Source organism: Perissodus microlepis, chromosome 18 (assembly GCF_051167445.1).
Source record: "Perissodus microlepis isolate ML-2025 ecotype Zambia chromosome 18, ASM5116744v1, whole genome shotgun sequence".
NCBI lineage: Eukaryota > Metazoa > Chordata > Actinopteri > Cichliformes > Cichlidae > Perissodus > Perissodus microlepis.
In genome coordinates, this window is record NC_140478.1 from 11,516,027 (window position 1) to 11,529,146 (window position 13,120).

The window sequence follows — 13,120 nt, forward strand, 5'->3', positions numbered from 1 at the left end:
ACTGCAAACATGTTGATAAAATGTCACATTAGTAGCCGATATAACGAGCTTTACGCTGAAGCAACAGTTGGTCTCAATCTGTTCTACTATGAGACATATTTACTGTCAGCTGCCAGCTTTCACAGTCTCCCTCCGCCTGTGCAACACTTAGGTGGCACCACAGACAGTTTAGACACACAAATGTTATTTCTGCAGTTGTGTGTCTACAAAGAAATGTGCGATTCGTTTGGTATTCAACAGGTGAAAAGCTTTTAACTGAAGGTTTGTTCAACACACTGCTGCCTGCTGCCTTCTGCCCTGATTATTCCCCAAAGGCCCCACCTACTGTGTTTGCCACATAGTGACTTATTTTGAAAAGCAGATAGATTATTCCAGAAGAGAAAATAAAACCAAGCCACTTCCTTCATGGCAAATCAGATGTATAATGGGTAGGGACATTACTAGTGTAAGCCCACCACGAACCAGTTCTGAGCCTGGGAAGTGGCTGAGATGTTTACATGGGGCATCAACAGTTCAGGCCATTAGGAGGACAGAATACAGACCAGCCATTGATAAGCCCAACTCATTAGTACCCCATTCCATCACTGCCATCAAAGCTTCCTCTCGACATGAGTGGATCACACAGCACACAGTGGAAGCCCAGGAGCATACATTTCCTGTCTTCACGTTCCTGACATGCCATGAAGTTTTATTTTGAAGGAGTGAACTGCCTCAGAAGTCAGAAGAGATGAAGTGACCGAATCTGTGCCACTGCTTTATTCCCATTATAGAAGCTTTTAAGTTTACTGTTTCATTAATGAAGGAATTGACAGCCCTACAGTGCTGGGTCCAGTCATAAGGCTGCTATTATGCTATTACATGGAACAGACTCTTTTTTTAAAAACTTATTTTCAGCTCTTTTTTTTAAAAAAAATGACAGAACAGCTCCTCAGATTAGATTTGGGATGTTTTCAACGTGTTATCACCTAAAAAAAAAAAAAAATTGCTTCTTTTTAGCTGCACCCGCTGCATTTGTAGTTGTGTGAGTAGGTTAGCTGGCAGGATTTAGTATGACGTGTGATGCATGTAAATTGATTAGTAACAGAGGAAGGGGGCTATGTGATCGAGATGGGAACCATGTCCTGCTTAACGCAGCGGTTGGATGAGAGAGGAACGGGGAGGGGAACTCCTTGTAAGCTGCAAGACTGAATGGAGGATCACTTTTGTTTTGTTTCCTTCCTCCTTCCCCATCTGATGTGGCCGCACATGCAGCTGTCACCAATGCTGTAATCCTTTATCTGTGAATGGCGTGCATCTCCTCCTCTGACACAGAATGCTGCTCGACTCGAGTGGCAGCGAGTTTTTGACAAGCAGGAGGAAAATGCAGCGGTGACCACCGTCTAAAACCAGGATCTGTTTCCTCATAGAGCTCTCTGTGATTCCCCGCAGTGGAGAGTTTTGTTGAAGTAGGAGGCGGTATGTGTGTACGTGCCTGTGTGTGCCTGCTTTCGTGTCTTTTCAGTGATCTCACTACTTCCTTATTGGGCTGAGATTCACATATTTTTCCCAACATGTTACTCACACGCAGAAACCGGCATGACTTACAGGCTACTGAGTAAATTATATGTTTCTAAAAGTATTTGTGCTAAAGTACATGTTATTACATTCACACCCTTTCTCCTCTCAATTCCTGAGTCCTTTAAGTAACGTGACAACAACCTCATGGAAACACTGATATTTCTTTCAGCGCTGGAATAATTAGTCAGAGAAAGTTAATCACTTTAGCAGGCACAGATTCAATGCTCAGAAAAAGTCTTGAGTCACCCCTCATTTCTTTATATTTTGCTTCCTGGGAGCCAGATGTTCTCGTAAAATTTTAAAATGGACTTGAGCAATATTTCTCCAGGCTTTGTGAAAGCCATTCAAAGTTGTTCTTTGGTCATTAACTGCTATTGCACACATTTCCAGTCCAGTCCCCGTATATGACCATTTTCAGAGGAATCTTATTTGTTTGATAGTACAGTCAACACAAAGTGATCTTTGAATGATTCACTTAACACAGACCTATGGGTCAATAAAAAATGTATCTAACTCAAGAGATAAACCAGTGATAGCAAAGAACCAATTTTAAAAAGTATTTCTAAGTACTTTGTTACTAGCAGCCTGTGACAAAAACACATGCTTCCATTTCTTCTTCTCCGACTTTAGTTGAATCCTCGAAAAATGCCATGGATAACACAGTTTGACAGGTATAAAATATTTTTTCCACCAATATAATAATTCCCAAAGAAATATTATTCAAAAACATGGGATTTATCAACATATTGTGCAGCATGTCCCTTAAAAACGTGAGGAATCTGGACAAGTCGGAGACAAAAAAGAAGTGGCAGATCTGAAAATAAAGAAAAAAAACTATCTTTAGCAGATAAACATTATCTGAAAGTCATGTCCTTAGGAATAGGGGGAAAAAAATTCAGGAAAGACCTGATACAGGGCCTGAGATTTACATGTGGTCATTCAGCTGATCTATCTACTGTTCCCTGAAGCCTCACCAGAAATGGTTTCATTGGAAGGGTAGCTGTTAAGAGGCTATTCTTAATAAAGGTAAACAGAAACAAAAGGCCAACATATGCAAAATTACACAAGAAATGGACTGAAAATCGTTGGCAACAGGTCTTATGGATTGATAAATCTAAATTTTAAATATTTGGTTCAAATAATTTTCAGTGAGTACAGAGGAGGTCAGGAGAGTATCTATAGCTGGGGGAGGATTGTCATCATTTGGGGCTGCATTTCAGCCAGTACTGAAAGTAGCTGGTCAGATTTTTGATCAACCATGCCATACCAGCTGTTAAGTGTTTAAATTGAAGATGAGGATGTCCCTGAAGAAGCCTGGAAAGCTAGTCCTCTCAACACCAACTGGTCGCTGCAGATGGCTGCCCCACTGAGCCTGGTTTTGCTAGAGGTTTCTTCCTGTTAAAAAGGAGGTTTTCCTTCACCCTGTTGCCAAGTGCTTGCTCGTAGGGGGTCGTCTGATTGTTGGTGTTTTGTACGCACTTTTGGTTACAGTATAAAGGAGCTTGAGGAAACAGCTGTTATGATTTGTCACTATATAAATAAAATTGATTTGAATTAAAATGAAAGGAAAGCTGCCTCAGAGAGTTTAGCCTGTGTTCGAGAATATATGTGGTCATACCAAATACTGACTTTCAAGCTTGTTAGAATTGTAGAAACTCTGTTTTTGCCTTGTATACTGTGTTTTTATAGATGTTTGCAGCTGCTTCAAAAACATCACACAATTATTTCTAATTTTCCTACCAAAATATAAAGAAATGAGGGGTGGATAAAGACTTTGGATCAGTACTGTATGAGGAATTTGCTGTTTCTGATTCTTCACACTTTTTTAAAGGCTTTTTTTGTTGGCTAAAATGAATATTAAGAGTTATTCAAACCATAATTTCTGAGAAGTAAAAATGCATTTCTCGCCATGTGACATTTTAAAGAAGTAAGCAACCTTCATCAGTGGTATAAATGAGTAATTCACTCCTACTTAAGTCCTAATTTTCTTTCTCTGATCACTGACAATTAGTAATCATCATCTGATTACTGATTATTCACAATCTATAACAAACTTTGAAATCATTAGTCAGCAATTGCCAGATAGTTGCTTTCGTGTCTTCACGGAAGTAATCATTGTTGAGTGTTGAAAGTGTTGAAAAAAACCAAACACTAGCTGGTCCTGAGATTATCGTCAGACACCGAAAATGTTGCATAGTTTACTCTGCAGAGCCGCAGCATTTTATTAATAAATAACTCAAAACAGTCCTTAGATTAAAGGAAAACTTTATTAAATGTCTTGGTAAAATGGTGTAAAACTGGCAACATTTATACTGAAGAAATCAAATGAACAAGGTGATGAGGTGTTTGATATCAGCTTAAACAGAAAGACTCTGTGTGTTGTCAATATTGTGAAATGGCAGATTTCATTAATACATTCCTGATGGATCTTCTATAAAACGTACAGATAGTTTTATGTGTGTTGTCCACTCTTATTTGGCAGTCTGTTATCTCTGCTCTTACGCTGAAGGTCAAAATCCAGAAAAAAAAAAGTCTAAACAGTCTCACAGGAGTCTATACAACTCTTTTGATTCACATTCCTGGACATGAATCTTCTCTCTCTTCCTTTTTTGTGTACATGAAGACTATTCTTTATTGTTATTTTGTTTTTTTTTATGAGCCTGGTGTCATATCTATTTACGGGGTCCCTATACATGTACGTGTAAGCATGACTGGCCAGCATATAGTGAAGACAAAGAGCCTTTGTTTAAGTAACTTAAGCTGTACTTAAAAACATAATGGTTGATGGTTTTTATCACAGTCCAGGTGATTTTCCTTTGGTAAAAGGCCAAGATCTTTGATGGCTGCCAAGATTTGTTATGAGGATGACAAAGGTTATCATAATGTGTATATATATGTTTATATCTATATATAAATAAAACAGTTTTCTGGGTTGTCATGCACCATGTATGTGAAGAAATATATTTATTCTATTTTTACAAGACTGAAAAATGTCACTCATGTTAGGGTTTTATGCAGTTTTTCCTCTCTTTTGTTTCACTAAGAACTCCACAACGTTGTCTTTTCAGTGATGATTTTCTTCCACTTCAGCTATACAATATGCAAAGATACACTCTGGGCCTCAAAGGCTGCTCCAGCTTGATGTTTGCGGTGTGTGTCTGTGTATGCACTGCATTGTGTAAGTTGGTAGTCACAAGGCTGAGCCTACAGTGTCTGGTTTGCTTGAAATTCACCCTACCCAGCAGCAGATGTACTCAGAGGAGTGGTGGTGACACTGCGGATATACAGTCACACCCATGTGTTGGTTTGGCAGCACAGTCACTTGCTTTTATGAAATCCCAGGCATAACTCAGTCCTTTCTTATTGGCTAAAAATGGGCCAACTTGGTGAAACACGTGCTTTATAGCCGAAGCGTTTTCCAAGATGCTGTTTTATTAATTAATAATTTTTTTATTTCGTGTGTTTCAAAGGTGATTGTAGATGAAAGTGGTTTATTCACTGCTGCCTTCAGGAAGTGAGGCGCTCTGTGTGCTCATGTACTAATCAGGTTGACATCAGCCTGACATGTACACATTTGCTAAGCAGGAAGTGTTGTCATAGCAACCATCTCAGATAGGTAAGAAAAGTAGCGCGCAGACCTAATTTCCCCCCGTTTCAGTAAATGTGTCAAGGCTTTCTGATTCTGATTCACCGCCGTGTCTCAGCCTTTGCTGACTCTGTCTGCTTGTTGTTTCAAGGATACACTGGTCCCTGAAGCTGGGTTCAAGCTGTAGAGATCCTGTTATTGTGTTTGTCAGTCTGAGTGGAGGACACAGGTGACAGACACAAAGGTAAAACTAGTGCCAAACACGGAGCATCTAACATCCATGTGAGAGGAAAAGCCACAGATTTCTTTACCTCTGCAGCTTTCTGCTCAGTGACACAGCTTACAGTGACATAAGCCTTATTTAGCAGTGTAGATAATATTGACTCAAACAAAAAACAGGGTGTGCAATCAGACATGAAGCAGAAATGCTTACTTCAACATCAATAATACTGAATGAAGTCGATCTGTTTCTATTCAGCGACATATTTAAATATTTCTCTGTTCCAGTGTATAGAAGTATCAGAATTTATGTAGATTTTCAACTGTTCATGGATCTAATGTTTAAAGCCTGAGGAAGGATAATGATTGACATCCCTTGCCCAGACTTATTGCCAATGTTTTATACACAGAAGTTGTTTTAAATATCTTTTAGGTTTTCTTGGTATTTTTTTTCAAGTGTAAGAAATACACAGAAGCTCAGCAGCAAAACATTGAGTCAGCAGTCATATAAAATTGTAGAAGAAGCAATGATATAACTCACTACTGCAGATCCTCAGGTTCAAGTCTGTCCTGGGCCATTTGCTGGATGTCATTCTGTACTGCCCTGTCCAAAATAAAGATGAAAACTCTTCAAAATAGACTAGATTAAAACAAGAAACTTGAATTAGCATGTGTTTTGTTTTTTGTTTTTTTGTTTTTTGATAAATTGCCTAAATGGTTATTATTGATTTATGCCTCTGGCTTCGGACTCTTTGATTAATTGCCTAACACTTCCATCCTCAGAGACTGAAATCACCAGCTTACTTTATCATTTAAATGCATACTGAGTTGCACAATTTAGATTTTGCTTGACTCAATTTTTGCATTTGTTCCGGTAAAACAGTGAAAACCACTTTAGGTTGTTTTTTTACTGACTTTTGTTCTAAAAAAGGAGATTTTAGGCAGTGACTTATGAGAGTCCTTGGTATGCCGTGACTGATGGTACCTGCAAAGCGCTTCGGGCTTGTAATAACATGCCTCTGTAAGCCAAAACTAGATTTTGAACGAATATTTTTGTTGGTGTATGAAAGTCTGCACAAAACCAGCCTATAGTGAGAGTGATTTAACAAGTCAACTCAACAATGCCATCTTGAGTCTGTTTCTTTTCCTTATAGCTTCAGGTTAAAGTTTTGTTTTCTTTAACTGTTGAGCAATACCTTAAAACTGATGCTGTAAGTGCACACATTGACAGCCCTTTTTGTGTTGAGGTTGGTGAGCAGGCCTCAGTTTGTTGCCAGTACATAGCTGTTCATCCCGATCTCTGGTTGGACAGGAGAGGGAAAGCAGATAAGATAGGCGTGTTTGGAGTGTAAACTATGTCCAAGGTTGAAGTTCCTTGTAACCTCACTTTAATGTGAGGTTAGATTTGTAGCTGTCCCACAAAGTGTAAAGGTTAGTCGATGGGCTAGGGAGCTCAATGCTCTGCAGTATTTGGGAGGAACCTCTCTACAAAAGAGAGTTGCCAAAACTTATTATAACCAATAATTGCATAATTATAAGGGTTAAATGCTTCTAGCTTCCTAGATTTGAGGATTGCTTTCTCAGTAGGCCTTTTTCATACAGTGGGAAAAGCACAGGTGACGGCATTAATGGTGGCTTTGTACTACACTGCTACAGTGTCTCAATACTAAAACCAAGACATTGAAACTGAAGCAATTAAATGCATTTGGGCCATTATTAATGAGCAGTTTCCTATGTGACCTTGTAAATAATGTTTTGTGTATTTTAATCTTATTTATTCATTTATTTTTGCTATTTCAAATTTGTATAAAGGCAGTGGACATTTTGTTTTTACTATTTTTTGATTCTGTGTGCAGATTAAATGCACACATATGTACATTCACCAGACACTTCACTGGGTATACCTTTGCAACTAGTCGTTAACACACATATGTTATTAGTCAATCACGTGGCAGCAATATAATACATTTAGGCATGTAGACATGGTAAACACGGCCTGCTGAAGTTTAACTGAGCATCAGAATGAGGGAAAAAAGGTGACTTAAGTGACTTTGAATGTAGCATGGTTGTTGGTGTCAGACAGGCTGGCCTGAGTATTTCAGAAACTGCTGAGCTGATGGGATTTTCCCACATAAACATCTCTAGGGTTTACAGGGTCCTAAAATATCCAGTGAGCAGCAGTTTCCTGGGTGAAAATGCCTTGTTGATGCCACAGGAGAATGAGCAGACTGCTTTGAGTTGATAGGAAAGCACAACTGACTCTGAGCACAAATCACATGGAACCTTGAAGCTGATGGGCTACAACAGCAGAACACCACACCAGCTACCACTCCTGTCAACTAAGAAACTAAGACTACAATTTAAACAAGCTTAACCAAACTGTACATGTTATCATATGTGATGACTTAATTTCTCCTGCAACATTCAGATAGTAGGATCACAGTTAGATGTAAGAAACATGAAAGCATGAGTCCATCCTGCCTCGTATCAATAGTTCGGTTTGGTGGAGGTTTAATGGTGTTGGGGATATTTTCTTGGCACACGTTGGACCCTTTAACCCCTGCCACAGCCTACCTGAGTATTGCTGGCTATGTCCAATACTTTATGTCCACAGTATAGACATTGTGCCATATCACAAAGTTCAAATTCTCTCAAACTGGTTTCTTGAATACGACAATGAGGTCACTGTAGTCAAATGACCTCCACACTCACCAGATTTCAATCTGTTAGAGCACCTTTGGGATGTGGTGGTAATTCACATCATGGATGTGTAGTCGACAAATCTGCACCGTGTGAGGTCATCATCATGTCATCACCCTAACCCATCATGGACCAAACTAAGGAATGTTTCCAGTACCTTGTTGAATCTGTGCCACAAAGAATTAAGGCAGTTCTGAAATTAGAGTCCAACCCTTCTAACCCTTAGCAAGCTGTACCTAATGAAGTGTCCAGTGAGTGTATCTATAATACAGTCAGTTCTGCCTGACAGTCCAGTCGAGTTGTGTTCTTGGACATTAGTGAGTCAAACAATTGCAAGTTCATGGATCTATGGATTATTCTAGTGGATTTATTCAATCAATAATTATTAGTTTTTAACTCTGTCTATAACTCATTTACAATATGAAAATTACTATTAAAAAGTTTACAGTTTGGGTCTCACTTGATTTGCAGACATCACGGTTGAGCTTAGAGTCTTTTTATGAATGCTTAAGGGCCCCTAAATGTAATCTTAGCAGCCCTAAAAAGACAACTATAGTAATACTAGTAATAGTAATATATTTTACTATAATCTGACATCATCTTCTAATGTTATATTCTGCCAAACTGTCAATTGGAAACGGTACAGGTTCCAGGAAAAACGTGTAAATGTGCAGTGTTTTTCATGTCCTGATGTTACAGTGCACACACATGGGCACTGGATGCTTCAGCAGCGAGGCTTGTAATTGATAAAAAGATTTGTGCTGCTCAAGACGTTAAGAAGATGAAGAGACACAGCTCAGTGGTGCAGATTTAAAAACAGTTTACCTCAAACATTAACAAGCAAAAGTGCAAACTGTTCTGATAATGCAAGGTCACTGCCGTGTCTTAAAAAGTGTGTTCCTATTTAAATTTTTTCTCTAAAACGTCAACTAATGTAGGATAGATTAGAGAGTTTTAGCTAATTTAGAAACCCCGACTTACTGTAAACAACATAGTATTCATATCATAGTTATAAAAACAAGGTAGTTTCTGTTTTGCCCACATTTATTAATGATGTTTTCACATAACTAATCTGTGTGTTATACTGTTACCAAAGGTGGATTCTCCTCGGTCTACTCTCACAATAACTTGTCTGACAAATACTAATTTAATAAATACTTATTTAACAAATTAAGTAAATACTTTGTTTGCCTCGCTTACCTCAGGCTTTTTCTTCTTTTCTTCTTTAAAAAAACATGTCTGTATGTTATTGTCAGTGAATAGAAGAGAATGGAGAGAAGACAGATTATTCTTGTAAGGGTAGGGGAACAATGTGTAAATGAGGGAGGACACAGAAGTATTCATTGGCTTGATTCCCAGGATGGCTGTGTGTGTCATCAACAAAAATATACGTATTTAAAAAACAAAACTATCACCATGTGGGTTCCTCTCTGGCTTTATTGTGTGATGCTCTGCTTCCTCCCCAGTGGTAATGTCACAGGAGCGGATGATGTTTGGCAGCATCGTAACAATCAGCAGGCCTCTTTAAGAACAAATAAACAGTGTCTCTCTCACAGAAGAGTTGGCCTTAAAGCGCATTATGTGGGTTTTGCTTGAGAGCCCAGTGTGTGTGTTTTGAATACTTCACATAATTTGAAGCCAGTTCCTTCTGTAATGGTGAGGATAAATAACAGAGGACACAGGTTCTCTGTGGATTGCTTTTACCACTTTAAAGTAGACCAAAGCAAAAGTAAATGCTGTCACAGTCATTGGAAACAGGCCCGAAACAACTCTTCAGACTTTTTGGATCTTAAAGAGGTCTGTTGTTCAGCTGTCAGTACTTTCTTCCTGCCACAAGGTGGTGCACTCTGACTGCTTTTCTGCCTCCCTTGAGAGGCCCGTCATTTTCATTGGTGCTCCTACTGCTGGTGCCACCCCAGCAAAAGCAAGCATTTGCCAAAATATGTTTTAATTCAAAGCATAATTTTTCCAGCAGCTATGCTTTTTACATTTAAATAAATTATTTTATATTAGTCTCTTTACCTTTATGAGTCCAGCTCTGTGTGACAACAAGGCCATTTATCTTGATTGCTTTCTCGCACACACTCCTCATGTCACTGTGTATGCCTGCCTATTGTCCTTTACATTTCTTTCCTCCTTTCTTTTTTTCCCTCATAAGGGTATGTAAGGGAATTTGTAATATACCGTTTGTTGGTAATACAGTTAAGATCATGGCTCAGTAAAGGATTTCTAATCTTATAACAAAGGTCAGAGGAGCAATACCTTATTTCAGAGTTAGATATGTTTGACTTGTGATTTCTTCGTGCATAGTCTTATATGCAACCCCATGACCATGGATTAATGTCACCGTGATAGGAAGCATAATGACCATTTGGGCTGTTCCACTTGTGATTGGCAAGTACATAAAAAATGTAGAGTTTCCTGTAGAAACATGTAAACTTCTGTCTGGTTGGACTGGATATAAAATGCTTTGAAGTTCTCCCACTCACAGGAAGGTATACCTTTTTTTTTTTTAGGTCACAAACACTCCTCAAATTATTTCCTCTGACATGCACAGGATTTCTTAAGACTGAGGCCCAAATATGGGCATATCCTGTTGTAGGATCGTGTGGGTAGTCCAGCCTGCCAGCAGTAAGGAATGCTGGTTATGACTACCTTTATTGCATTAATGGGGTAATAGCAACTCCTAAATATGTACATATGGGTAGGGTTCAGTGCTCTGTCAGCAGCATGCCATTTTTAACTAACTGAAGGAAAGTTCAAGATGCAGCAGAAGCATGCAGCCTAGCTTAAAGGGTCCAATGACAAATGAATCATTCATAATCCTCACAGTCCAATCAGCATTTTAAATTCAGCTGTCTGGGCGTGTGCGAGTGGGCTGGAGAAACAGTGTCACTTTGATGGATTCTTTCATTGCTTTGGGGGCCTTTCTGAGTCTATGGGGAAGTTTGCTGGCATCCCAAACAAAGGCCAGTGTGTGTCCTTCCTCACAGAGGCCTGGCTGGGACCCCTCCTCGACACCTGTAGCAGAGGGCTCTGCATCCACAAGCGTCCTCGCTGTGTTTGAGAGAAAAACCCGCGCCCCTTTATTCACTTTTAAAAACTCTTCGGGCCCCACAGTTTTTGTCTGTTATGCTCAGTTTCTGTTTGGAGCAGAAGCAGGTGTCTGTGAGATGCACAGTCGCTGTCTGTCTTCTTGTCCACCTTCTCAGTGTTTTCTCATTCGCTCAGATCAGGTGTCTCATTCACACTCTTGTCAAATTCACTTTCGTTTAAACCAACATCAAGGCTTTGTTTGGCTGTGATTTATAGAGTTACTCGCTCCTTCGCGGTGCAGCAAGGCCTCACATTTGGTCCAGGAATGCTTCATGTACAGTGATTCCTTGTGCAGCTACCTTTTTGAACTGTTCCCAATAGGCAGTGTTCTCTCTTGCTGCACTTCTTGTTGCAAAAGACCACACCGTTATCTGATCATGTGGAGATTTTATTTTTCTCAGTGGAGAAATCATTTGCAGGATAAGCAATTTAAACATTCATGAACTGTTACTGCAGTTAGTCTATCTGATTAACACACACACACATACATTTCTGTGTATAGCTCTATTTGCAGAAGCACTTCTCGCTCTGTTGATTTCCTGTGTGTTGCTCTACGATGACCTTATGGCACACACTTTTCTGTGTATTGTCTTGACTAATTCTTTTTTTTGTCCACCACTGGAGTCTCTTTAAATGACTATAGTCCATTTTAAAAAATAAACAAAACTACTCGCATGAATGAGCCGGGTGAACTTAGTGACCTTGTAGTGCTGAGAAGTGGATGGAGCATGAAGAGAGAGGAAGTAAAGGGAGACGAAGGGAGGATGAGGAGGAGGCAAACATAATTTTTGAGGGGATTTGGGGTGGGCTGCAGAGGAAGTGGCCTCACTGTGACCCACAGTGTGAGCCTCTTCCTGCACCCGACATGTCTTTGAAACTGTTAGATGAACAGAGTCACGGTGGTTGGAGGGAGGAGCAGCCATTCATGTGGCCCCTGATTAATAGTAACTCGGGCTCCTTTGTGTGTATGTGTAGTAGGGGGGTGATTGTAAGTCAATCTAACTATAAGTCAACGGGCTGTCTGAGATCCTGTCTGCCTCTTTTTCTGGATTTTAACCGTCATAATTTAAACTTTTGTTCCTGCTGCCTAAATGTCTTGTAATCATGTTGAATCTATATCTGAGTGTCTGAAAAGTAATTAGAGGAACAAGGAAGACATTTCAAAAGCAAAACCACCATTTTTTTTCTGTGGCGTTACTGGAATTTGAGGCTGTTGCACTTGGGGAATTTAAAGTGACAACATGCCTACTGAATGTCATTAGTGTTTCATTATCTTTTGGGTGTTTTTTGTGGGATTTTATGCAGTGATGAAATTTTTTCACACTTGCAAGTTTCTGAATCTCAAATGGTTACTTGTTCCTTTTTGTGTGTGCGTGGGTTTGTAGACTCATCACAAGATGCAACATGGTTATTTGTGGTACATTTACGGCAAATGCTGGCTCTAGTGTTTCCTAGTCTAAAATATGCTGTAAAAGTCACCATTGCCATTGTTTTGACAAGTGAGAAAAGACTAGTGAAGGGTGGAGTTTACTGTAAAACTGCACTCCTATTGGCTAGCAACTTGTCAATCCAAAGACGTTAGACATTGAGCCTAACAGAGATAATGGTCGTGTAAAAATAAACTGACCAAGCTGAATGAATGTTTTATTCAGTGTGACATGAAATGAGACCATAAACTCATCACAACATAGTGTATAGGTCAAGTCCGATACTCATAATTTCTATAGGACCAGAAGTGTAATTGCAAACCACAGCTGTAACCACTTCTTGGCCATTGAAAAGAATACAGGTTTAATGCAATGCTTTATTTTTCAGATGCAGCAGTTGTGTCCTTTATATCGCTGCAAGTTTTCTATATATGCTAATATGAGTTTTTGTATGTTTTAACAATAGCATGAAAATCAGAAGAGAAAGCAGAAAGGAACTTTAACTTGCAAGATTCATGTCCAATTTTGGTCTTTG

The 13,120-nt window shown here is 39.3% G+C and overlaps 1 protein-coding gene across 1 annotated transcript in view; it reads left to right on the plus strand.

Annotated features, from left to right (window-relative positions):
• Positions 1–13,120, plus strand: part of gng12a (guanine nucleotide binding protein (G protein), gamma 12a) — a 39,928-nt gene that overhangs the window by 400 nt on the left and 26,408 nt on the right. The gene's annotated exons all lie outside the window — the stretch shown is intronic.